This window comes from Puma concolor, chromosome A1 (assembly GCF_028749965.1).
Source record: "Puma concolor isolate L17-30 chromosome A1, mPumCon1.1.hap2, whole genome shotgun sequence".
NCBI lineage: Eukaryota > Metazoa > Chordata > Mammalia > Carnivora > Felidae > Puma > Puma concolor.
The window spans coordinates 241,383,183-241,409,035 of NC_141667.1; the positions used below are offsets into that span (position 1 = coordinate 241,383,183).

The window sequence follows — 25,853 nt, forward strand, 5'->3', positions numbered from 1 at the left end:
GCTGATGGCTCAGAGCCTGGAGCCTGTTTCCGATTCTGTGTCTCCCTCTCTCTCTGCCCCTCCCCCGTTCATGCTCTGTCTCTCTCTGTCCCAAAAATAAATAAACGTTGAAAAAAAAAAAAAAGTTGACCACTTCTACATTATCTATATAAAGCCTATATCATTAGGCCCTTTCCTGCACCGAGTCAATTCTAATTAGCTATTTTACAATGAGCAAATGGTTTTACTTCTGTATGTTAGCTACCTTGACAATAAATTATATTTAAAAATATATAAAATAAAATAAAGAGGGGTGCCTGGGTGGCTCAGTCAGTTGGGCGTCCAACTTCGGCTCAGCTCAGGTCATGGTCTCACGGTTTGTGAGTTCGAGCCCCACATCGGGCTCTGTGCTGACAGCTCAGAGCCTAGAGCCTGCCTCAGATTCTGTGTCTCCCTTTCTCTCTGCACCTCAAGGTGGCCCACTTGTGCTCTCTCTCCCTCAAAAATAAGTAAGTAAAATAAAATGAAGACAACATAAATTTACAATAAAAAATGTTAGAAAAGGAAAAACAGAACAGCATGGATTCATCATGACTGAATGCCTCAAAAAGGTAAAATTCTTTTAACACCTAATAAAGTTTTGAAATGACTAAATTACAAGTAAAGTTAAACTTGTAGTTAAGATTCAAGTGTCATAAGGTAAAAAGTATCCCGATCACCACAAAATTTTCAGAGGAACAAAGCGATAGGTTCTCTTAAGTACAATATGAAAAATAAATCAAGACAGGTATCAACAAAATGTCAAAGTGGGAAGTTCTAGGTAAGGGTCCCTCCACCCAAGTAACCACTGAGCTGGACAGAGTGACTGGAACCAATTATAGATCCCTGAAACCCCAATGAACACACTCATTAATCACCAGGGTAGTGCCTGAGGAAGATAACGCTGATCATTCACAAGTGAGCAAATGCATGAACCGGCAACCATCCCCCATTCCTCACCCCAACTTGGCTATGGGGTTAGCATCCTGCATTCCTGGAGAGTCTGGCTTGTCAGAGGACTGGCAGTGAGGAACTTCTAAAAATTTGGGACTGTGTTTGGGTGGTCTGGAGCAGATCTTCTCCTGGTTTCATCTGTATAGGCAGGAGCAGCTTTCCCAAAAGCATCTATCTAATGAGACATGACCCTTTATCTCATTTTTTTTTCACCCCAATACTTAAGGAAATTTTTGTCCAGTCACTAGTTCACCATAGGAATAATAGAACAGAAACTTCAATGACAACAAGAAATATACATTTTGTTAAAAAGTTACTTAGAAAAAGTCAAAAACAAATGGCTCCATCCCTCAACAAGTAAAAACTCAGCCATCTGTGAAGACTGGGAGAGTCAGACATCCTGAGTTACACATAATATACTCATAATGTTGTAAAACATACAAAGAAACAGAAAAAGTATGTCCTATTCACAGTAATAAAAGAATCTGACAGAAACCATCCCTGAAAAATCCCAAACATTGGAAAAAGTAGTCAAAGACATTAAATCAACTATCTTAAATATGCTCAATGAGCTAAAGGAAAGCATTGACAGAGAACAAAAGGAAATGTGAAAACAATGCATAATCAAAATGAAAATACAAACAGATACAAATTATAAAAAGTAACCAAGTGGGGCGCCTGGGGGGCTCAGTCAGTCGAGCGTCCGACTTTGGCTCAGGTCTTGATCTCACGGTCCGTTGAGTTCGAGCCCCGCGTCGGGCTCTGTGCTGACAGCTCAGAGCCTGGAGCCTGTTTCAGATTCTGTGTCTCCCTCTCTCTGACCCTCCCCTGTTCATGCTCTGTCTCTCTCTGTCTCAAAAATAAATAAACGTTAAAAAAAAAAAATTTTTTTTAAAGTAACCAAGTAAAAATTCTGTAAATGAAAAATATAATAACAAATGAAAAATTCATTAGAGAAGATCAATAGCAGACCTTAAGAGGCAGAAGAATCAGTAAACTGGAAGAGAGAATAACTGAAACTATCCAGTCTGAGGAGCAAGGGAAAAAGGGAAGAAAAATGAATGGAGCCTGAGGAATCTACAAAACATTACCAAACATACCCACATATGTATCATAAACAGAACGAAAGGGACAGGAGAAAATATTTGAGGAAATAATGGCAAAAAAAGCCCCAAATGCTGGATGACACACATCCAACAAGCTCAACAAACTCCAAGTCAGATAAACTGAAAGATATCCACAACAAGACACATAATAATCAAATTATAGACACCAAAGATAGATAATTTTAAGAAAGAAGTAACTCATCACGTGCAATGAATGCTCAATATAATTTAGATTACCAGTTCAGTTCTCATCAGAAACCATGGACGCCAGAAGCTAGTGAGATGACATATTTAAAGTGATCAACAACAACACAAAACGTCAACTAACAATTCTAAATCCAGCAAAAAATTCCTCCAATATTAAGGAGAAATTAAGACATTTCCAGGAGAACAAAAGCAGGAGTTTACTACCTGCATGAAATGTTACTACCTGCATGAAATGCTACCCTTCAGGCAATAATAAAAACACACTACAGAATAAATTGAAGCCATAAGAAATAAAGAATGTAAGTGAAATTACCTACATAAATCAACAGAAAGCCAGTATTACTGTACTGTTAATTTATGAGTACTTTTTTCCTATAATTTACAAGACAAAACACAAACATAACAAACATATCAAAATATGGAATGCAATGACAGCAGTGCTCAGCAGAAAACTTACAGCTATTAACACCTACATTTAAAAATATCCGAAATCAATAACTTTTATACTTTAAGAAATCAGAATCTGCAAGCTAAACCCAAGCCTAGCAGAAAGAATGCAATAAAGATTAGTGCACAGATAGAGAAAAAAAAAAGAGACATCAACAAAATTAAAAGGTGATTCTTTGAAAAAATTAAATATTTAGCTAGACTATGAAGCAAAAGAAAATCTCAAATTATCAAAATCAGAAATTAAAGTAAGACATCACTACTGATTTTATAGAAACAATTGTAAGAGAGCACAATGAACAATTATATGCCAACAAAATCAGATAACCAAGATAAAATGGCTAAATTCCTAGATACACACACTGCCAAAACTTACCCTAGGAAGAAATACAAAATCTAGGGGCAGCTGGCTGGCTCAGTTGGTAGACTTTTGATCTCCAGGTTGTGAGTTCAAGCTCCACACTGGGTGTAGAGATTAGATTGGATAAGATAATGTAAAACCTAGACAGATCTACAAGCAAGAAGATTAAATCAGTCATCAAATATCTCCAAACAAAGAAATGCCCAGGAACAGATGACTTCATTGATAAATTCTACCAAACATTTAAAGAATTAACATTGCTCCCCCTCAAATTCTTCCCCAAAAAACTGAAGGGGAGAACACTTCCAAATTTATTCTACAAGGCCAGCATTACTCTGATATCAAATCCAGACAAAGACATTACAAGAAAACCATAAACCAATATTCCTTATGAATATAGATGCAAAAATCCCCAACAAAACAGGAGAAAATCAGAAGCATAAAAAAGATTATGTATCAGGACCGTGTGGGATTTATCCCAGAATGCAAGGGTAATTCAACGTAAGAAAATCAAAATTAATATACCATATTAATACATAAAAAGGGGGGGAAACACATCATCATCCCAATTGAGGCAAAGAAGTTTTGTGACAAAATACAACATGCTTTCATGATAGAAATAATACACTACAAAGAGAAGGAAACTTCTGCAACATAATAAAGGCCACATATGGAAAAAACCACAGCTGACATCACACTCAATGGTAAAAGATGGAATGTCTTTCCTCTAAGATTAGAACGCACAGATGCCTACTCTCACCATTTTAATTCAACATAGTACAGGAAGTTCTGGCCAGAGCAATTCAGCAAGAAATAAAAGGCATCCAAATAGGAAAAGCAAAAAGTAAAATCATTTCTGCAGATGATATAATCTTATATTTTGAAAAGATAAGCAAAGTTTCAGAACACAAAATCAACATGAAAAATCAGTTGCATTTCTACACACTAACAATGAACAATCCATAAAGGAAATTAAGAAAACAATTCCATTTACAGTAACATCAAAAATAATAAAATACATGGAAATAAATTTAACCAAGGAGGTTGAAAGACTTGTATTATGAAAACTACAAAACACTGCTAAAAGAAAATTAAAGACACAAATAAATGGAAAGATATACCATGTTCATGGATGAAAAGATTAACATGAAGAGGACGATAGTACACCTAAAGCAATCTACAGATTTAATGCAATCCCTAACAAAACCCAAATTTTTTTTGCAGAGTGTCATCCTAAAATCCATGTGGATCTCAAGGGACAAGAATCTTGAAAAAAAAGAACAAAGCCAGAGGGGTCTGACACTTTGATTGCAAAACTTATTACAAAGCTACTACAGTACATTAAAACAGCTTGGTACTGACATAAACACAAATATATAGGCCAATGACAAACAATAGGGCCGAGAAAGAAATCTCCAGATAGTCAGGTGAATTCACAAGAATGCCAAGATCAATCAATGATAAAGGTCATTTCAAAAAAAAAGGTGCAACAGAACCCTTACACCATATATAAAAAATTAACTCAAAATGGATCCAAGACTTACATTTAAAGAACTAAAACTATAGAACTCTTAAAGGAAAGGTTTCATGACTTTGGACTTGTTAATGATTTCCTGGATACAAAACATCAAAAACACAGGCAATAAAAGAAAAACTAGATAAACTTGACATCATCAAAATTAAAAATGTTATGCTGAAAGAAAACTACTGACAATCAAGAATACTCTACCTAGTAAAGTTTTCCATCAGGATTGAAGACAATAAAGAATTTTCCAAACTAACAAAAGCTGGAGTTCATCATGACTAGTCCGACCTTACAAGACATGTTAAAGAGAATTCTCATCTAAAACAAAAGGGCACTAATAATAACAGGAAAACAGGGGCACCTGGATGGCTCAGTCGGTTGGGCGTCTGACTTCGGCCCGATCGTGATCTCACGGTTCATGGGTTTTAGCCCTGTGTCGGGCTCTGTGCGGACAGCTCAGCTTTGAATTCTGTGTCTCCCTCTCTCTCTGCCCCTTCCCTACTCACACTCTGTCTCTGTCTCTCAAAAATAAGTAAACATTGAAAAAAAAATAAAAATAACAGGAAAACCTATGGAAGTATAAAATTCAGGGGCGCCTGGGTAGCTCAATCAAATAAGCATCCAACTCTTGATTTTGGCTCAGGTCATGATCTCAGTTATGGGTTCAAGCCCCAGGTCAGGCTCTGCAATGGGCATGGAGCCTGCTTGGGATCTATTCTCTCTCTCTCTTGCTCTCTCTGTCCCTCTTCTGCTCATGCTGTCTCTCTCTACAAATAAATAAACTTAAAAAAAAAAGTATAAAATTCACTGGTAAAGCTGAAAACAATTTAGAACTTCTGTGCAAAAAATGCTAAAGAAAGTATTTGCAACTCATACATCTGATAAAGAGATTTGTATCTAGAATATATAAACAATTCATACAAGACAACAACAAAAAATTTAAAAATGGGCCTTAAGACTTAAGTACTTTCTGTATCTTAAAGATATACCAAAAAAAAAAAAACAAAAGATATACAAATGACCAATAAGCACGTGAAAAGATGCTCAACATTATTAATTAGAGAAATGCAAATCAAAACCAGAAGATATCATCTCACTTCCATAAGGATGGCTACAACAAACAAAAAGTAGTAATTGTTGGTGAGGGGCAACTGGTCAGTTGGTTGGTTGGCTGGTTGAAGAAATGTGATGCCTTGTGCATTGATGGTTAAAACAGGAGCAGTAGCTATAGAAAACAGTACAAAGGTTACTCAAAAAATTAAAAACTGAATAACCATATGATACCACAATCCCAATTCTGGAAATATATCTAAAAGAAATGAAAGCAGGATCTCCCAAGAGATTTTTGCACATTTACAGTCATGGCACCACTATTCACAAATAGCCAGGAGGTGGCAACCAAATGTCCATGGGCAGATGAATAGCTAAGTAAAATGTGTATATACACATACAATGGAATATTATTCAGCCATAAAAAGAAAGGAAAACCGATTATATGCTATGACATGGATGAATAGTGAGGATATTACATGAAGTGAAAAAAGACAAAATTCTGTATGATCACACTTACATGAAATACCTAAACAAACCAAATTCATTCAAATATCAAGTATGAGTGGTTATCAGGGGCTTAGGAGAGGGATACATAGGGAATTGTTTAATGAGTACAGTGTCAGTTTTTCAAGATGAAAAAGTTCAGGGGATCCGCTGTGTGATAATGTGGATATCTGAGCTATACACTACTGAACTATACACTTAAAAATGGTTAAGACAGTAAATTTTATATGTGTTTTATGCAATTTAAAACAAAATAAGGGAAAAAAAACAAAATGATAACCACTTCACAGCAATTAGGAAGGAGTTCTTTTTTTATAAATAATAACAAGGCAAAAATGCACAAAAATTAGAACACTTCTGAAAAAAACTTGGACACTTCTGCACCGCTGGCCAGAGTCAGGTAAAATGGGGTACAGCCACCATGGAGAACAGTTCGGGGTTCCCCAAAAAGTTATATGCAGAATTAACATATGATCAGTCAATTCCACTTCCTGGTATATACCTAAAAGAAATGAAACCCGAGACTCATATAGATTACTTGTGAACCAATGTTCACACCAGCATTATTCACAATGGCCAAAAGCTGGAAACTGCCCAAAAGTCTGTCAACAAATGAATGGACAAACAAAATGTACACACAACAGAATATTATTCAGCCCTAAAAAGTCTGATACATGCTATAACACAGAAAACCTTGAAAACAATTATGATAAATGAACTAATTCAGACACAAAAAGGGCAAATATTTTATGGTTCTACTTATCGGAGGTGCCTACTAATAATACAAAAAGATAGAACAGAGGTCACCAGGAAGTGGGGGAAAGGGGTACTGGGTATTATTGTTTAAAGAGTACAAAATTTTTGTTTGGGATGATGAAAAAGTTCTAGATAGGATAATGGTGATCTTTGCAAAACATGTGTAAGTATACTTAATGCCATTGAACTGTATACTTAAAAGAAAAAAATGATAAATTTTACATTCCTTTATTTTACCAGACATTTATTGGGGGGGGGAGGGGGGAATGCCACAATGATGCACTATTTGCAACTCATATCCTAAAAAAAAAAATCAAGACAAAAAGGTCCTACAGTCAATAAGATAAAACCAACAACCAAAGAGAATAAAGGGCAAAAAAAAAGAATACAGTTCAGTAGAAAAAGAAATACAGTGGCTCTTAAATATATGAAATATTTATAAGATGCAAATTTAAATTATAAAGGGAAACCACTTTTCGCTTACATTGACAAAGATCAAAACATTCCTCAAAAAGTTAAAAACTACCCTACGAGTCAGCAATTGCACTACTAGGTATTTACCCAAAAAATACAAAAATACTAATTCAAAGCCATACATGCACCCCAATGTTTATATAGCAACATTATTTACAACAGTCAAATGATGAAACCAGCCCAAGTGTCTACTGATTGACAAATGGATAAAGAAGTTGTGGTCTGTGTGTGTATATGTATATATATACATGTATATAAATATATATATGTATGTATATGAACACACATACACATACATATACGTATCTTTATACACACACACAATGGAGTATTACTCAGCCATAAAAAAAAAAAAAAGAATGAAACCTTGGCATTTGCGAGGACATGGATGGAGCTAGGGAGTATTATGCTGAGGGAAATAAGTCAGTCAGAGAAAGACAAATATCTATGATCTCACTCATATGCAGAATTTAAGAAACAAAACAGGGTAAAAAAGAGAGAGAGATACAAACCAAGAAACAGACTCTCAACTATAGACAACTAATGGTTACCAGAAGGGAGGTGGATGGGGGAGATTCAGTAGGTAATGGGGATTAAGGAGAGCACTTGTCATAGTGAGCACCAGGTGTCGTACAGGAGAGTTGAATCACTACATTATACACCTGAAACTAGTATTACACTGTATGTTAACTGGAATTTAAATAAAAACTTAAGAGGGGTCCTGGGTGGCTCAGTCAGTTGAGTGTCCGACTCTTGATTTCAGCTCAGGTTGTAATCTCATGGTCATGGGATAAGCCTGGGGTCTATTCTCTCCCCCCTTCTTTCTGCCATTCCCCCACTCACATGTGCATGCAATCTTTCTTTCTCAAAATAAACATTTAAATAAAAACTTAAGAAAAATAAAGGCTTAACAGTACAGGAAGAGCCTCATACCATAAGTCAGTGTAAACTGGTATAACTTTTATGGAGGACACCTCAAAAAAATATTTTTAACCAAGCAATTCCACTTCTAAGCATCCTTCCTACAGACACATTATCTCATTTTTTAAAAACAAAACATCAAAGGATACTTGTTGAAAAGTAAAAAGATTGAAACACCCTAAATTTCTCTCAAAAGCCTGATAAATTGAATGATGATGAAGACAATACAGTATTTTGCAGTCCTGGACACAAGGCAGCTCTAAAAATCTCCTTACATACTAATATGGAACAACTTCTCATAGTGCAAACCAGGTACAGAACAATGGATAAACACAAACATCATACACACACAGAGAAGCATATGCACACACATATGCATATATTATCTCTAGATAAATATCTAAGAAAATGATAACAGTGGTTTGCTTCTAGGGAAGAGAACTGTGCCAATGGGTTGGGAGAAGAGGAAAGTCTTCCTTCTCACTGTTTATCCTTTCTACCTTTTAAATTTGGTACCATTTCCATATACACTTGGAATTGATTAGGGTTTCAATGAATTTAGAGATTAATTTAGAGACAAAAAAATTAACGTTTTGACATTATTGAAGCCTTCCCATTCAGACGTATGCATGCCTTTCCATTATGGTTATCTTATATGTCCTATAGTATTATTTTATAAGTTCCTTCATAAAAGCCTTGCATACTCATTATAATTATTCTATCTTGCAATACTAACATGGATTTTTTTCCCATTACCTTATAAAATGTTTACATAGCAAAAAAACAAAAAACAAGGTGTAGAAATGTAGAAAATAAAAAAATATACATTCTATATTTACATATATTTTTAATAGATATAACAAAGAATTGACATCTATACTTTAGAAAGAACACAAATTAAACTGACAAAAATTTAATTATTCGATAATATCCAGTGTTCACAAGAATGTGGAGAAACTAGTGGAAATGCGGTCAATACAGTGGTCCAGAGGAAGACAATTTGGCAATTATCTATTAAAATACATAAACATAGGGGCGCCTGGGTGGCGCAGTCAGTTGAACGTCTGACTTCAGCCAGGTCACGATCTCGCGGTCCGTGAGTTCGAGCCCCGCGTCGGGCTCTGGGCTGATGGCTCAGAGCCTGGAGCCTGTTTCCGATTCTGTGTCTCCCTCTCTCTCTGCCCCTCCCCCGTTCATGCTCTGTCTCTCTGTCCCACAAATAAATAAACGTTGAAAAAAAAAATTTTTAAATAAAATACATAAACATATACTCTGACTCAGCAATTCCTATTTTCACACCTATCATCAGAATTTCCCCCAGCAAAACCACACATGAACCCAGAGAAACTACTACACATATATTCTGTGCAGCACTGTTATAAAAAATTGCAAATAAACTAAATGTCCACCAGAAGAATGTCTAAACTATGTTATTAAATCCACCAAATGAAATATCACACAACAGCTACGAGTAGATCCTTATGCACTAACTCAAAGATATAGAAAACATACCAGTAAGTGAAGAGCAAGTAGCAGGAAGATACATACAGTACACGTGTTTAAAACGCACACACAGGCGCACGCACGCACACACACAAATGCACACATGAAATTATAATTCTTATGGGTACATATTAGTACGTGCACTGAAAAGTATCTGGAGTAATAAACACTAAACTGGTAATACTACTACTAATCTCTGAAGAAGTGAAGAAAGAGGCCAAGAGACCACTGACTGATGATTTAACAGATAGATTAATACCCTCATGATGCTTACAATATAGCCACAAAAGTTTCTATTTAACAGTTCTTCATCAGTTACTCAAAATGATGCTACTGTGGTTTTAGAAACTGATAGAAAATCATTAATATACTAAAATCCACTCAAGAGTTATGATAGAATCTAAACAAATATCTCTTTGATCTAATAACTGAATCAATTAACTCATTCAGGTTATCTCTAGGGCACAGAATTTCTAGGCATATGGAATCATTTCTTTCCCATAGGACCACAATTTAACTGCAAAGTACTTTCAAGTAATTTTAACTTTCTGTGGGGATTTCATCCATTCCCTTGATTTTAAATATTACCAATACCCTAGTCTCCTTAATTTATCTCAATCAAGTGGTTTCAAAGCCCAAAACTGTCTGCTTCCTACATCTAGTTCTTTTAACTCGCTTTCTCACTCTTGTAGCCGCAACTCCTCCAGTCGTTGCCAGCTATGTCTAGCTGTTCATACCAGAAATCTGGAGGTCATTCTCAATTTCTTTTTTCTTCACTTCCAGTCATGTCATCCCCAAATCCAATCCTACTTCCAAAATAAATATTGAAAATGTCCATTTTTTTCTTTTCAAATTTTTATTTAAATTCTAGTTTTTGGTTTTTTTCATTTCAAGAAACTGTCCACTTTAATCCATCTCTTCTGATATCCGTCTAACCCTAAAAATTCGCCATCATTTTGATGCTGGATTACTGACATTACCTACCATATTCCCCAGAGTACCCAAAGATCCTTTTAAAAATTAAATCAGACAATGCCAATTACTTCTTACGTGACTTTCCAGTGTACTAAGGAGACAACCTAAGATTTTCCCCCTGACCTGTAACATTCTTAACTTTTTTTTAACTTTTTAAAAAATGTTTATTTTTGAGAGAGAGAGACAGAGAGAGAGAGAGAGACAGAGACAGAGACAGAGTGTGAGCCAGGAGGAGCAGAGAGGGAGACAGAATCCGAAGCAGTCTCCAGGCTCTGAGCTCTCAGCACAGAGCCAGACGCAGGGCTCAAACCCTCGAACCCTGAGATCATGACCTGAGCCAAGGTCGGAGGCTTAACCGACTGAGCCACCCAGGTGCCCGGATTCCTGCCTGATTGATCCCTGCCTACCTGCTAGGCTCAATTTCAGGACTGCTCTTCCCCACTTCGATCACTAAGGTTCTGCTAAACTAAGCTTTCTTTTAGTTCATGAAGAGCCCAAAATCCTCCTTGGCTCAAGGGACCCTATGCACACAATCTTCCTCTGTCTGAAACAATCTTTCCTGAACATCTTTCCAGGCACTGTTTAAATGTCACTCCCTCATCTCCTGAGGCAAGGGAAACAAAATCAAAAAACTACTGAGGGGCTAGTTGGATCAGCTGGTAAAACAATTCTTGATCTCGGGGTCATGAACTCAAGCCCCACACTGGGCCTTGATCTTACTTAAAAAATAAATAAATAAAACAAACTACTGGGGCTACATCAAAATAAAAAGCTTCTCAATAGCAAAGGAAACAACAAAACTAAAAGGTAACCTATGGAATGGGAGAAGGTACGTGCAAACGACCTATCTGAAAGGGTCAGTATCCAAAATATATAAATAACTTATAAAACTAGGGGCACCTGGGTGGCTCAGTTGGGCGTCCAACTTCGGCTCAGGTCATGATCTCACAATTTGTGGGTTCAAGCCCCGTGTGGGGCTCTGTGCTAACAGCACGGAGCCTGGAGCCTCCTTCAGATTCTGTGTCTCCCTGTCTCTCTGCCCCTCCCCTGCTCGCGCTCTGTCTCTCTCTTAAAAATAAATAAAAACATTTAAAAGTGTTTAATACCTTATAAAACTCAACACCCAAAAAAATTAATAACCCAATTAAAAAATGGGCAGAAGACATGAGAGGACATTTCTCCAAAGAAGACACACAGATGGCAACAGACATGTAAAAAGATGCTCAACGTCACTTACCAGGGAAATGCAAAACAAAACTACAATGAGATGTCACCTCACACCTGTCAGAATGGCTCAAATCAACAACACAAGGAACAGCAGGTGTTGGCAAGGATGTGGAGAAAGGGGAAGACTCTTGCACTGCTGGGGGGAATGCAAACTGGTGCAGCCACTCTGAAAATCAGTATGGAGGTTCCTCAAAAAGTTAAAACTTTCATCCAGCAATCACACTACTAGGTATTTATCCAAAAATTACAAAAATACTAATTCAAAAGCATACATGCACCCCAATGTTTACAGCAGCATTATCTACAACAGCCAAATTATGGAAACAGCCCAAGTGTCCACGACAAATGGGTAAAGAAGTTGTGGTACACACACACACACAGGAGGGTACTGCTCAGCCATAAAAAAGAATGAAATCTAGAGTATTAAGCTGAGGAAAATAAGTCAGTCAGAGAAAGACAAACACCGTATGATTTCACTCATATGTGGAATTTAAAAAACAAAAATGAACAAAAGGAAAAAAGAGACAAACCAAGAAACAGACTCTTAACTCCAGAGAACAAACTGATGGTTACCAGAAGGGAGGTGGATGTGGGAGGGGAGGGGTGAAACAGGTGATGGTGTATGAAGGAGGGCACCTGTTGTGATGAGCACTGGGTGATGTATGGAAGTTGTATGATGTATTGAATCACTGTATTATACACCTGAAACTAATATTACACTGTATGTTAACTAACTGGAATTTATATAAAAACTTAAAAAAAAAAGGTAAATGTCACTCTCCCAAGATCTTTCTCTGTCAAACATTTAATTAACCCATCATCCCTGGTCTAAGTAAGTTCTCCCTTATTATCACACACATTTCCTCGGCTATAGTTATCCAATTTGTAATTTTATGGGCTTTTTTTCGATTTTTAAAGTTTATTTAGAGGGGCGCCTGGGTGGCGCAGTCGGTTAAGCGTCCAACTTCAGCCAGGTCATGATCTCGCGGTCCGTGAGTTCGAGCCCCGCGTCAGGCTCTGGGCTGATGGCTCAGAGCCTGGAGCCTGTTTCCGATTCTGTGTCTCCCTCTCTCTCTGCCCCTCCCCCGTTCATGCTCTGTCTCTCTCTGTCCCAAAAATAAATAAACGTTGAAAAAAAAAAAAAATTTAAAGTTTATTTAGAGAGAGACACGAGTGGGGGAGGGGGGGGAGAGAGAGAGAGAGAGAGAGAGAGAGAGAGAGAGAGAGAATTCCAAGCAGGCTCTGCACTGTCAGCACACAGCCTGGAACCAACGCTCGAACTCACAAACCATGAGATCATGACCTGAGCCAAAATGAAGAATCGGACGCTCAACCGACTGAGCCACCCAAGGGCCCCTGTAATTTAGTTTACTTTGTCATCTGTATCCCCCATTATACTGTATGTTCCATGAGGGCAAAGACCTATGTCCTTATTGTCTATTATTGCATCCTCCGTACTTAACGTAATGTCTGGCCAAAATTTACTATTTTTCTCTAATAAAGGGAGGTAACAAATAACTTTTCTGGGTTGTTCTTTGTTTTGTTTTTCTGCTATCCCACTATTACCTCCCCACAAGTGAATTCTAACTCTATCTCCCCCTCCCTTCCTGTTGTCCAAAGCACAATCATTTCACCCTTGAGCTTCAGTTTACCCATCTATAATGGGAAATAATATAATAGGAAATTAAAATAAAGTCCTCAAAAGATGAAAAACTGAAATCTGCCCCATATCTTTGGTTATGACTTTTTACTACTTCCATATTCAACGTACATAATTGGTAACATGGTTAATCTTAGACCCTAATAAAAGGTTATCCTACCCTAGCTTCTTTAACCCTTAACCAAAGAAGCTAAATAAGCCCACACTTCCTTCTCCAAACATAATTTAAAATCTACAACAGCACAAGTAAACTTCAACTACATATGTTAATTTGGAAACAAACATTCATTTATTCTCAAAACACTTGGTATTCCTAATCTATGATCTAGTGTAATCACTTTGTTTCCCAATGTTTTTTAACACGATTGAGTAAATGGCTTTAAAAAGAATGTATCTTCTTTACATGAATTCAAAAGTCCCATGATTAAGACCCATCTTACTAAAAAAATAAATAAATAAATGGGGGGGGGCGCCTGGGTAGTTCAGTTGGTTGAGCGTCCAACTCTTAGTATCAGCTCAGCTCTTGATCTCAGGGTAGTGAGTTCAAGCCCCACGTTGGGCTCCACATTGGGCTCCATGCTGGGCATGGAACCTACTTTAAAAAAAAAAAAAAAGACTGACTCATCTAACCTAAAGACACAATAATAACTGCATCAATAAGCAAATGAAACCACAGATTCAAAAAAGCTTCAGGTACTGAGTCTACTTTTCACATACAGATTACTACTAAATAAAAACCTATTCCGTGTTTTTTAAGACTCAATTTATTACTAGAATTCTTTCCTAGAGATATGTTCCTCAGAGATTCACTGATTGCTCTTAAAATGAAAGGAATACAAAAAGAACATGGAGTATACCAAAGAAAATCTGTGTTTTCTTCTCCTTGGTAGACAAATTATGGAAAGTAAATATACAATCCTACCTATCGTTTACAATTCAATGTAGTTGGGTTTTTTTTTTTAATTTTTAAAAAATATTTATTTTTGGGCGAGCGCAAGCAGGGAAGGGGCAGACAGGAACAGAGGATGCGAAGCAGGCTCTGCACTGACAGGCTGACACCAGTGAGCCCAATGTGGGGACTGAACTCACGAACCATGAGACCATGACCTGAGCCAAAGTGAGACGCTCAACTGACTGACCACCCAACGGCCAGTTTTTTGTTTTTTAAACTGTCTAATAAATAGGTGAATCTCTGAAGCAGAGGCAGTCTTATTTCAGTTTATCCCTTTTCTTCAGCCCCTTCATGACTCGAGTTCTAATTTTTTGTCTCTGAATTTTATCACACACCTAATATAACAACTACCAATTTTAAAAGACATACTTGGTACCATACTCATTACAACTACCTTAAAATATACCTCATAATAGATATCTTAAATATATTATTATTACCCCATTTGGCAGATGAGTAAGCTATTTTGTGTAATCAGGTAGCTTTCCTATGGTATACTGTAACTGTTAGGTACAAAACCAGGGTTTGTGCCTAAGTCCACATACCTTTCATTATACACCATCCCTTAATCACAAAGAACTGAGACTCATGAACTATTCTAGTATACCGACCACTAGAATTCAAACATTAATCAACTGAAGACTTTTGCAACCTAAGGATAGGGAAGGAATTACAAGAATGTCAGACTTGTGTAGAAAATGTCAATTACTGATAATAGTATACGTGCGAAATATTAGTATGCTGAACAGGGAAAACAATTATAGGAATACATTTAAAAACAGAAACATCTCATATAAAATGGGATTAGGAGGAACTTCCATTTTCTCCACCACATTTTTTTTAGTACTTGAAGATTTTAGTACTTAAGGGCACATTTTATTTGTTTTTATTTATTTTTAAGGTTTATTTATTTTTGAGACAGAGAGACAGCATGAGGAGGGGAGGAGCAGAAAGAGACGGAGACAGAATCCGAAGCAGGCTCCAGGCTCTGAGCTCTCAGCACAGGGACCGACGTGGGGCTTGAACTCATGTGCCATGAGATCATGACTTGAGCCGAAGTTGGACACTTAGCCAACTGAGCCACCCGGGCACCACTAGGGCATGTTTTATTTTTATAACCAAAGTATTAAAAACTCCTTTCTGGGGCGCCTGGGTAGCTCAGCCAGTTGAGCGACCAACTCTTGATTTTGGCTCAGGTCATGATCCCAGATTCATAGGATCGAGCCTAGAGTCAGGCTCCCCTCTGAGCATGGAGCCTTCTTGGTATTCTCTCTCCCTCCCTCTGCCCCTCTTCCTGCTCATGCTCTCTCCGTCTCTAAAATAAAATAAAAATAAATAAGGAAAGAACTGTCCTTTCTGACATGCATGTAACTATTCATGTCTGTATATTTTCTATTATGCATCGTTTATATTCATTCATTTACATGATTGTCTCCTCAAAATGAACACAGAGAACCTACCTAAAAATCACATATGACATTTCCTAATTGCTTTTTTTTTTAAGGGTTTTAAAGCTTAGTTCCTATTTTGTTTCACATGCCAACAAGAATCACTGAAGTTTTTACAAACTAAGAGATGTGATCAGACCGGGTTTTAGAAAAAATTAATCTGGTTGTAGACTGGAATAAGGAATAGAATGAAAGTTGCTTTGTATATATAAATCCCTATTATCTAACAAAACGGACTATGGTCAACACACAAAACAAAACTAGAGAGAGTGGAGTGCCTTAGAATAAAAGAACACTTAAAGGTCTCAACATTTGAGAGTCTAACGAGGGTAGGTGAAGGAGACGGTCAGAAATATAAAACCATGTTACTTCACAGACCCAGAAATCAAGAGTTTCAAGGAGTATTTAATTCCAAATGCTACAGAATTAAGACAAAAATGAAGCACTTAAGGATTTGACTATTAAATCACCAGTGATCTCAAAAAAAGTATCTGTATAGTGTTGTGAGTGAAATCAGTGAAATTTCTTTTGAAAAGTATGGGAAAGGGGTGCCTGGGTGGCGCAGTCGGTTAAGCGTCCGGCTTCAGCCAGGTCACGATCTCGCGGTCCGTGAGTTCGAGCCCCGCGTCAGGCTCTGGGCTGATGGCTCGGAGCCTGGAGCCTGTTTCCGATTCTGTGTCTCCCTCTCTCTCTGCCCCTCCCCCGTTCATGCTCTGTCTCTGTCTGTCCCAAAAATAAATAAAAAACGTTGAAAAAAAATTAAAAAAAAAAAAAAGAAAAGTATGGGAAAATGAAGCAGAAGATGTGCAAAAGATTCTGTAGAGATTCTGAAGGATAGAGCACTTTAGCATTCTTATAGACCAACAAAGGAGCAGGCAGAGAAGTCAGTGAAGATGAAGAGAATTCCTTCTATCAGATGAGCATTCAATTCAGTGAGTCTGCTGGCAAGAAACTCATGATATTTGGTCCATTCAAACAGATTATAGATCTTAGCTGCTGTTAACTACACATCTATTGGCCAGTCATATACTCTGTATTATTTTTAATTCTTATCACATAACAATCACAAAAAAGCAGGCATCATCATACACATTTATCAAATGGGTAAACCAAGGCTCATAGGTTAAATAACTTACCAGAGATCACAAACTAGTAAATAAATGGTAGAGCAAAATTGGTTTTAACAGTTTCATCAGGGCATAATTTGCATGTGATAAAAATTTATTCATTTTAGTGAAAATTTTTAGTAAATTTATATACTTATGCAGTCATCAATACAATCTAGTTTAAGAAAACTTTCATCACCCCAAAAATTCCCTCATAAGGGTAGATTTGAACCCAAATCTCTCGTCTTCAAACTCATGTCACACTGCAAATCCCCTAGCAACATCAAGTAACAAAAATAAAAATTTTAGGCAGAAAAAACTCTAAAATTAAGTCCCACTAGTCCCCCTTCCCTGTGAGGCCCCAACATACCACTAGAACCACACCCACATTCCACGATCTCAGCAAATTCAAAAGTTTACTAAAATTTGGATATGCCTCATACAAGTACAGCAAAAAAAGTACACAGACTATGTGGTATTTTTTTTCTAAATGCAAAAGGAGTTAGAAATGAAGAAGAGAAATGAACACTTAAATCCAGGAGAAAGACAGGATGAAAACAGCTGGGCAAGGACATAAGGATGGAAAATGTGATATACAAATGAAGAAAATAAGGCATCATAGAAGTCAGGAGTCAGGGTCATGAAAGACAAAGACTAACTTAAACAGAAGCTTCTCTTTGATACGCAACATAAAACTGGAATGACAGGACTTCCTAGGCAAGAGTTAAAACTTAAGAACCAGAACTATACACTATTAAGAGACTCAAACAAAATTAAAAACACAAAGTGAGACAATATGCATAATAATTAAAGTTGTAAAGTTAAAACTAGATTAACTTTATAGTAATGATTTTATAAAATTGAAACAAAAACAAAATTTTCATTACTTTAGAAACAGAACCATGAACATGTAAGAATTTAGATACCATGTGAGGGCCAGAATTAATTAAAATAAACTGAAATAATTAAAATATAACAATAAAGGGGCCCCTGCTGGCTCAGTCAGTTAAGTGTCCGACTCTTGGTTTCAGCTCGGTTCATGAGTTCAAGCCCCACGCCAGGCTCCAAGGTGACAGTGCGGAGCCTGCTAGGGATTCTCCCTCTCCCTGCCTCTCTTCTCGATAGATAAATAGACAGACAGATAGATAGATAGGTAAAATATGACGATACATAATACAAAGAGATCTAAAACAAAAGGATAAAATAAAAATTTCATTTTTTAATGTTTATTTTGAGAGACAGAGAGAGAGAGAGAGGGAGAGAACAAGTCCAGGGAGGGGCAGAAATAGAGAGAAAGAGAGAGAAATCCCAAGCAGGCTCTGTGCTGCCAGTGCACAGCCTGACGCAGGGTTGGATCCCACAAACCATGAGATCATGACCTGAACCAAAACCAAGAATCAGATGCTTAACTGACTGAGCCACCCAGGTACCCCTTAAAATTTTATATACACTGAATTTTTACTTCTACTCTGACATTTCTTTAACGCTATAGAACTGGAAACACAATTAACTAATCTGATCATCATTGGCCTAACCAAAAGCTTACAAATTCCAAATTAAAGTCCTAGAATATAGCATTAGAAGTCTAAATGAAATGCTCTTCCAAGCACTGAGCCAAAGAGAGGGCTGGCCAACTCTTAACAGAACACATTTTTTACAATTACTTGATATATAGTAAATGTTATAATACACAATTTTTTTAATAAGTGATTTCTGATTACCCTAAACTATATTCAGTCTGGTCCAGTGAACTCAATAATCCAAGAAACATCCCTCTTCTTAGTCAAAAGACATGCTTCTTAGAAATAAATTATAGGGGCGCCTGGGTGGCACAGTCGGTTAAGCATCCGACTTCAGCCAGGTCACGATCTTGCGGTCCGTGAGTTCGAGCCCCGTGTCAGGCTCTGGGCTGATGGCTCAGAGCCTGGAGCCTGTTTCCGATTCTGTGTCTCCCTCTCTCTCTGCCCCTCCCCCGTTCATGCTCTGTCTCTCTCTGTCCCAAAAATAAAATAAACGTTGAAAAAAAAAAAAAAAGAAATAAATTATAAAATTGTTATAGTATTACAAAAAATAAGTCTCAAACTTTAATGTCTTTTGGTTACAGAACCATAATATCAGTTCCAAATTCTTGTAACACTAAATCCAGACAACAGCTCTATCTAGGTGACTACGGCAAAAGTAATATACACACGGCACGGCCACAAAGTAAAAAAAAACTGAAGAATTTGTCTCATTCTGTCACATTTTGGCAACTTTCTTCCATCTGAAGTAAGCACCACAATCTTACTTAAAATAGCCATTTAAGTATTTTTTAATCCAACCTAAATGTACAGTTAAAAAGAAGTTTACTCTAAGAATTATAATATCATTCTCAATTATTCTAATGAGGTTGCAACAATTCTACTCCTAGGAAATTACAATTATCTTAAATTACAATTTAATATTAATTTTAAATATCAGAATCATACTAAAATATTTAATAATTTAAGAATAAAATGTTGTAAAACCTTTTAAAACTTAAGATCAAATTGACATATAACATTTTATTAGTTTAGGTATATATTTTAACATTTTAATTAAAAAAATTTTTAATGTTTATTTTTGAAGGAGAGAGAGACAGACAGGGCGTGAGTGGGGAAGGGGCAAAGAGAGAGGGAGACACAGAATTCCAGGCAGGCTCCAGACTCTGAGCTGTGAGCACACAGCCCGACGCGGGGTTCAAACTCACAAACTGCGAGATCATGACCTGAGGTAAAGTCAGACACTTAACCAACTGAGCCACCTAGGCATCCCTTAACCTTTAAATTTTAAAATCACGTAACAAATTTGATCTTTGAATTCACTAAGAACACCAGAGGAAAAAAAATCTAGAATGCTCTGGAGAAGAGAAACCTGACCCTTGACAGTCTATTGACACTAAAAGAGTGGTTAGTGGCACCCTGGGTTGACCGCCCAACTTTGGCCCAGGTCATGATCTTGCTGGTTCACAAGTTCAAGCCCCGCATCAGACTCTGTGCTGACAGCTCAGAGCCTGGAGCCTGTTTCCAATTCTGTGTCTCCCTCTCTCTGCCCCTCCCCCGTTCATGCTCTGTCTCTCTCTGTCTCAAAAATAAATAAATGTTAAAAAAATTTTAATAAATAAATAAATAAAAACATTAAAGAAATAAATAAAAATAAGAGTGGTTAAAATTCTTTAACAGTAATGTAACTCTTCAAGAAGGATAAACAAAAACTAGATAACAGGATAATAAAACACATATTCAGAAGTTTTTTCTTAAATCAGAGCTATGAAATATTCATTACCTACTTATCCTAATATCCGAAGTTTACTCTTAAATCATATCTTGTAACAGTAAATATCAATACTTATAGGACACTAATCAAATCAGTAACAATAAAACCCCAATGGTCATATCCTTCTTTCAAATTAAAGACCATGAATTTTTATTCAATTGTATTACTTCTTTCAATGTACTGCTATGAAGTTAAAAATAAAATAGAACTAAGAACAAATCCCAAACTAATCATGTGACCAAGTGATTTTGCAAACCTCTCTACACATCAATTTTTAACTCTACAATAGATTTCTCCATTGGTTTACAATTTTTTTTCTGCAGTTCTAGAGTGCTACTAGTGTTGAATGAAACTTGAGGCAAAAAATTAATAGATTTTAAAATAGGCAATAAAATAGATAAGCTCAAAATGTGTTGCGATCCAAATTTTAAGACATTTTAAGATGACCAACTTATCTTATTACTAAGTATGTGAATGGTGCTGGCCCGCATAATTCCCTTCCCATTTCTATTTTAATAACAGAAACCTAAGATTACAAACTAAATTGTTTAAAAACAGGTTGCAGATTTAAAAAATGTGCAACTGCAACTATGTAAAACAATTTTCTTGCCAAACCAAAATAAAAAATAAGCTACAGTTATTACCCAGAATTCCATAGTTCAAACTCATGAATTTATCCAACAACAATTTTTCTCACAGACTTTATAGGTCTTACAGATTAGTTGCGCATGAGAACTTTTAGATTTGAATAGTTCAAAACTCCTGTTCAAGTCTAAAATCCCAATTCCAGGAGCGCCTGGGTGGCTCAGTCAGTTGAGCATCCAACTTCGGCTCGGGTCATGATCTCGCGGTTTTTGAGTTCCAGCCGGTTGTCAGGTTCTGCACTGACAACTCAGAGCCTGGAGTCTCCTTCAAATTCTGTGTCCCTGCCCCACTGGCACTCTGTCTCTCTCTCAAAAACAAATAAACATTAAAAAAAATTTTTCTTTTAATCCCAATTCTATGATCTCACAGGAACAGGAGAAAATTAACAAACTGAAATTAAAAAATGGGAAATGCAGAGACAAAGTAATCTCTATGCTTGTTTCCTAATTTAAAATGTCCTTCACAAAATACTATTTGAGAATCCACTGTGCTCACCTAAAAAATACAGGCAAACTGAATATGCCAATCTTCTTAAAATAAATATTATTCAATATAATAATATGTACATTAGTAACACTGCTAAGGGGATAGACAGAGATATTAACGCCTAGAAAACAAAAACTATAAAATTTCCGATTATACACCTTTTGACAACGAAGAGAGTGTTCCAGGATTTCATATATATTCTTTCCATCACAGTAATATACCATACCATCTGATTTTAAGACTTTGTCTCAAATGTATTAAGAGTATGCACTTATGTACCTCAAACGAGGGCAAAATAGAAGAATCTTTAATAACACTGTTATACAAAGACGGTAGGTACATTAAGCTCCGTATCACGCAAGTTTGAAACATTCATGTCAGCACCTGTGTGATATCTGAGTGAAACGGGGTTGTCCCACCACATGAGATACAAAGGTCCAGCCCATGAGATTATATATATAACAGGGAAAAGTAGAAACCACCCTGTATCTTTCTTCCAAGTGTTTAAAGGGGCAGGCAGGAGATGGGAATACATACTGTTAAGGATGCTCTGAAGAAAGATGCCATAAATATGCAACATATTTTTAACTGCCAAAACACTTCACAAGTACACATAAAAGCACCTAACTCACATTAAGTGTCTGACAGTAAGTATAATAAAGAACTTATTTAGCCAAGGTCAATTAAAAATCATGTTATCTTCATCTTACTACCTGGCACATTAAAGCACCATTAGTTGGTGTCTTTTAAGCAAAGGAATTTTAAATTCTGAGCTAAATCATTAAGCAGAACAAGGACAACATTTTGGTATTATCAGAACGAACCACGGCCTTCATTAGTATATATGTGTTGACATTACAGATAATCCAGATTATACATTTTCTACGTCCTCCTCCCCAAATGTCTATTAAATATAAACCAATTACCAACCTTCCCCACATCACAGCTGAGAACAAAGGAAAAAAATATGACAAAGTTAAATCTTTCATGAAACTATGTGTTAATAATATAAGCTTTGCCCTTTTATGTGAAAGATCTGATCCTTGATCCATTTTATCTGAATGATCTAATACCTGAAAAGAGCTTTACACTCGTGAGACAAGTTATACTCATTCAAGTTGCAGTATTTAGGAAACAATTATAGACCCTAAAATGTATACAGACATACTGAAAAAAGGGAACACATTACTTCTGATTCAAATAGTTTTTAAATAAGACAGTAAAATAATCTAACCGACAACTGCAGTTCTAGAACTTTTTAAAAAGATACTCAGTAAGATGCAAACATTTGCTACTTGTTTACACACTCTTCTCTAGGAAAAGAACAGAAGCTGAGAAAATTCTAACCTTGGCTCTTCCAGTGTTTCAATTTCTAAATGTGTAAAACAAGAATATTAAGTACTTTGAAACAGGACAGCATAGGAGCTAAACTTGGGCACTGTAATCAAACTGCCTGTTTTATACTAATACTACTTCTACCTGGGTATCCTCTGTTTCCTCCTCTACAAATTAGGAATATAAACTACTTATATCACTGATCTCTCACAGTGTCACACTATCAGAGAGGACCTCATTTTGTGAGGATTAAATTATTAAATGCATATTAGAAATCAGTTTGGATATGTGTTGATAATTATAGAATATAAATAACAGGCACACAAAGGTTCAGCATACTATCCTCACTCACAAATTTAAGTTATCATAACAAACATTTTTTTAAAACTCAGAATTATACTGCCATATACTAAGGGGTCAATATGTGCTATTTTCATTACTCCGCAGGATAACTGCTAAGACTAAAGGAAGTAATACATGAAAGGGCCCTGCAGTGTGTCTAGAATGTTGTGTATTAAAACATACATTAACATCCTCACGTTATCATTCGCAATCAGTATTCGGCAAATGTTCATCTTCAATTAGCTATCTTTTGAACCATTAGGGACTTAATATCTAAGCATAAGCTACTGTATTTATGTCACCCCTGACAGAAATCTACAAGTTACAATATCAACTGTCCATGAGATACAATGTGACCAGAGCTCAGCAAAGACAATGTGTCCAGAGTGCTGGCTTCATTGATATTTTGTAACTAATTTCAACTGACAAGTCATGTTTATTCTGCTACCTAGCATATTACAAGACCGTTTCCTTAAAACCAACAGATTACAAGCATTAAACAATAACTCCGGTGACACATCCAAGAATGGCTCCAGTGAAGACCAATCAACACCGAAGACGGGGCGGGGGGAGATTTAACTGGAGCAGTGGACCAGTGTCATCAGCATACTAGTTGGTCCACCACCTGGATGCGCTAGAACACTAGAAGAGTGGACTTCGCGCCGTCCATCAACTCATGAGCCCTAAGAGTCGAAATTCGTCTTTCAAATTAGACACAAAAAGTTCAGGGAGCCTATTTTTTCCAATCCCTACAATCATCCATTGTAAAGGGAGAAAAAGTGTTAAAGATGGTTGCATGCACAGCATTTCCAACGAGTACCTTCAATTCCCACTTTGGAACTCTAGAGGGCACCAGAAATATGCCCTCCTTTGCACCACCCCTCCTCCCGGGTAACGTGAGCAGCTGCAGGAGCCCGTCGTCTGGTTGCTGAGGTTGGTATTGCAGCAGCAGGAGAGATGTCTGCAGCGGTGGAAACAGCAGCGCCCACTCCCAGCTGCCTCACCAGCCATTACCCAGGCTTCACCCCGGGGGCAGCTGCCACCCAAGGAAAGGCTCCTCCCCCTCAAAACAACGGGGAGAGACAAGTCCCTTGGCTAAACCCCTACAACCCAACCACGTCCTCTAAGAGCAACAAATTAGAGGCGAAGGACTCACAATGGGGGTGCTTTCCTCACTTTCTGCCAAAGATGCACCAGCTGGGGTTGAAGGCGATTCCTGGTCCTGGGGTAAAAGGAAAAATGGCAAATGGATCAGGAACATCTAACCAGGCGGGAGAACCAAAGCCCATTCCACCAAGAGGAGGCCGAGAAGGGAGTAGGAGGTCAAGGAGGTTTGGCCCCTCTATTATTACTCCACAGCCCGCGACCAACAATCCCCTCCTACGTAAAGTGGAGCGAAACGGCGCAAAACATATATCTGGGACCAAAGCCCACGTGAAAGGCAAAATCCGGAGGGAGGAGGCTGGAGGGCACCAAGCCTGCTACAGGGAAGGGAGGGGGGGGGAGGGAAAACGTTGCCTCGACGCCAGCAGGGGAATTGTACTCCCTCCTAAATTTGCCCACCCGCCGTCATCCCCGTCACTCGGGGCACCAATTCGGAGGTAAGGGGCGGCTCACGTCACCGCTGGGCTGCTATCTCGCATATTTGCCCCAAGCAGTTGCCCTGGGCCCGAGACTTGGCCCCCCCCCCCTGCAGTCGGCGACCGGCAGCGCTGCCTCCCCGTCCGCCATTAGAGACCCAGCCAAACAATACGTGAAGAGCAAGAGCCGCGCAGCGCAGCCCAGGGAAGAGAAGAGCGACGGAGGGGACCCGGTGGGGGAAGAGGCAGCACCCTCGCCCCGAAAAACTTGGGGACCTCGGGCTACCGCGGAGACAGTGGGAGCGCAGCCCCGAGAGCGGGAGAACGAACTGAGGCGCCCCTCCCCCCACCTTTCTACCTCCTCCGCGCCCCCCCCCCCCCCGCAAGAAAGAAAGGGAAAAATACCCCGCGACCTCCCACCGCCCCGGCCCGGGCAACCCCCGCCCCCCGAGCGACCCCCGCCTCTGGCGTCCGCCTCACCCAGCCCTCCCGGCCTCGCCCTCACTCTCGCAGCCCTTCGGGCCGCACGCGAAGACGCCTGTGACATGAGCGGAGCCCGGAGGAGACCCCGAGGCCCCGACGCGGCAGCGGCGACGGCGGCCGCGCCGCGGGGTATTAATCCCGGGTCGGTGGGAGGCTCCGGAGGCTGCCCTCACCCATCTCCGCCTCCCCAGTCGCCTCCGCCTCCGCCTCCTCCTCCCGAGGCTGCGCTGCTCCCAGCCACCCCCACTATCGGCGGACCTGGGCTGGAAAGACAGCGGGGATAAGCCTCACCCGGTTCTGGCTGCGGCTCCGCGGAACGAACCTCCCCTCCCCCGGCCCACCCCCCTTCGGCAACACGCACAACTCCGCTCGGTCCAGTCCCGGGTTTAGCGCTGGTGAGGAGGAGGAGGCGGAGGAGACGGAGGCGGCGGCGGTGCGGCCGAGCCCGGAGAGGCCCCGCCCTCCTCGCCCTCATTGGCTGGCCGGAAAGG

The 25,853-nt window shown here is 38.5% G+C and overlaps 1 protein-coding gene across 1 annotated transcript in view; it reads right to left on the reverse strand.

Annotated features, from left to right (window-relative positions):
- ZMYM2 (zinc finger MYM-type containing 2) overlaps window positions 1–25,513 on the reverse strand; it is a 106,550-nt gene extending 81,037 nt beyond the window's left edge. Inside the window, exons 1-2 of the mRNA XM_086715483.1 lie at window positions 25,360–25,513; window positions 24,456–24,521 (exon numbers count right to left, since the gene is read on the reverse strand). The gene's annotated coding sequence lies outside the window, so the exon portion shown is untranslated. The remainder of the gene's footprint in view (window positions 1–24,455; window positions 24,522–25,359) is intronic.
- Window positions 25,514–25,853: the final 340 nt, after the last annotated feature.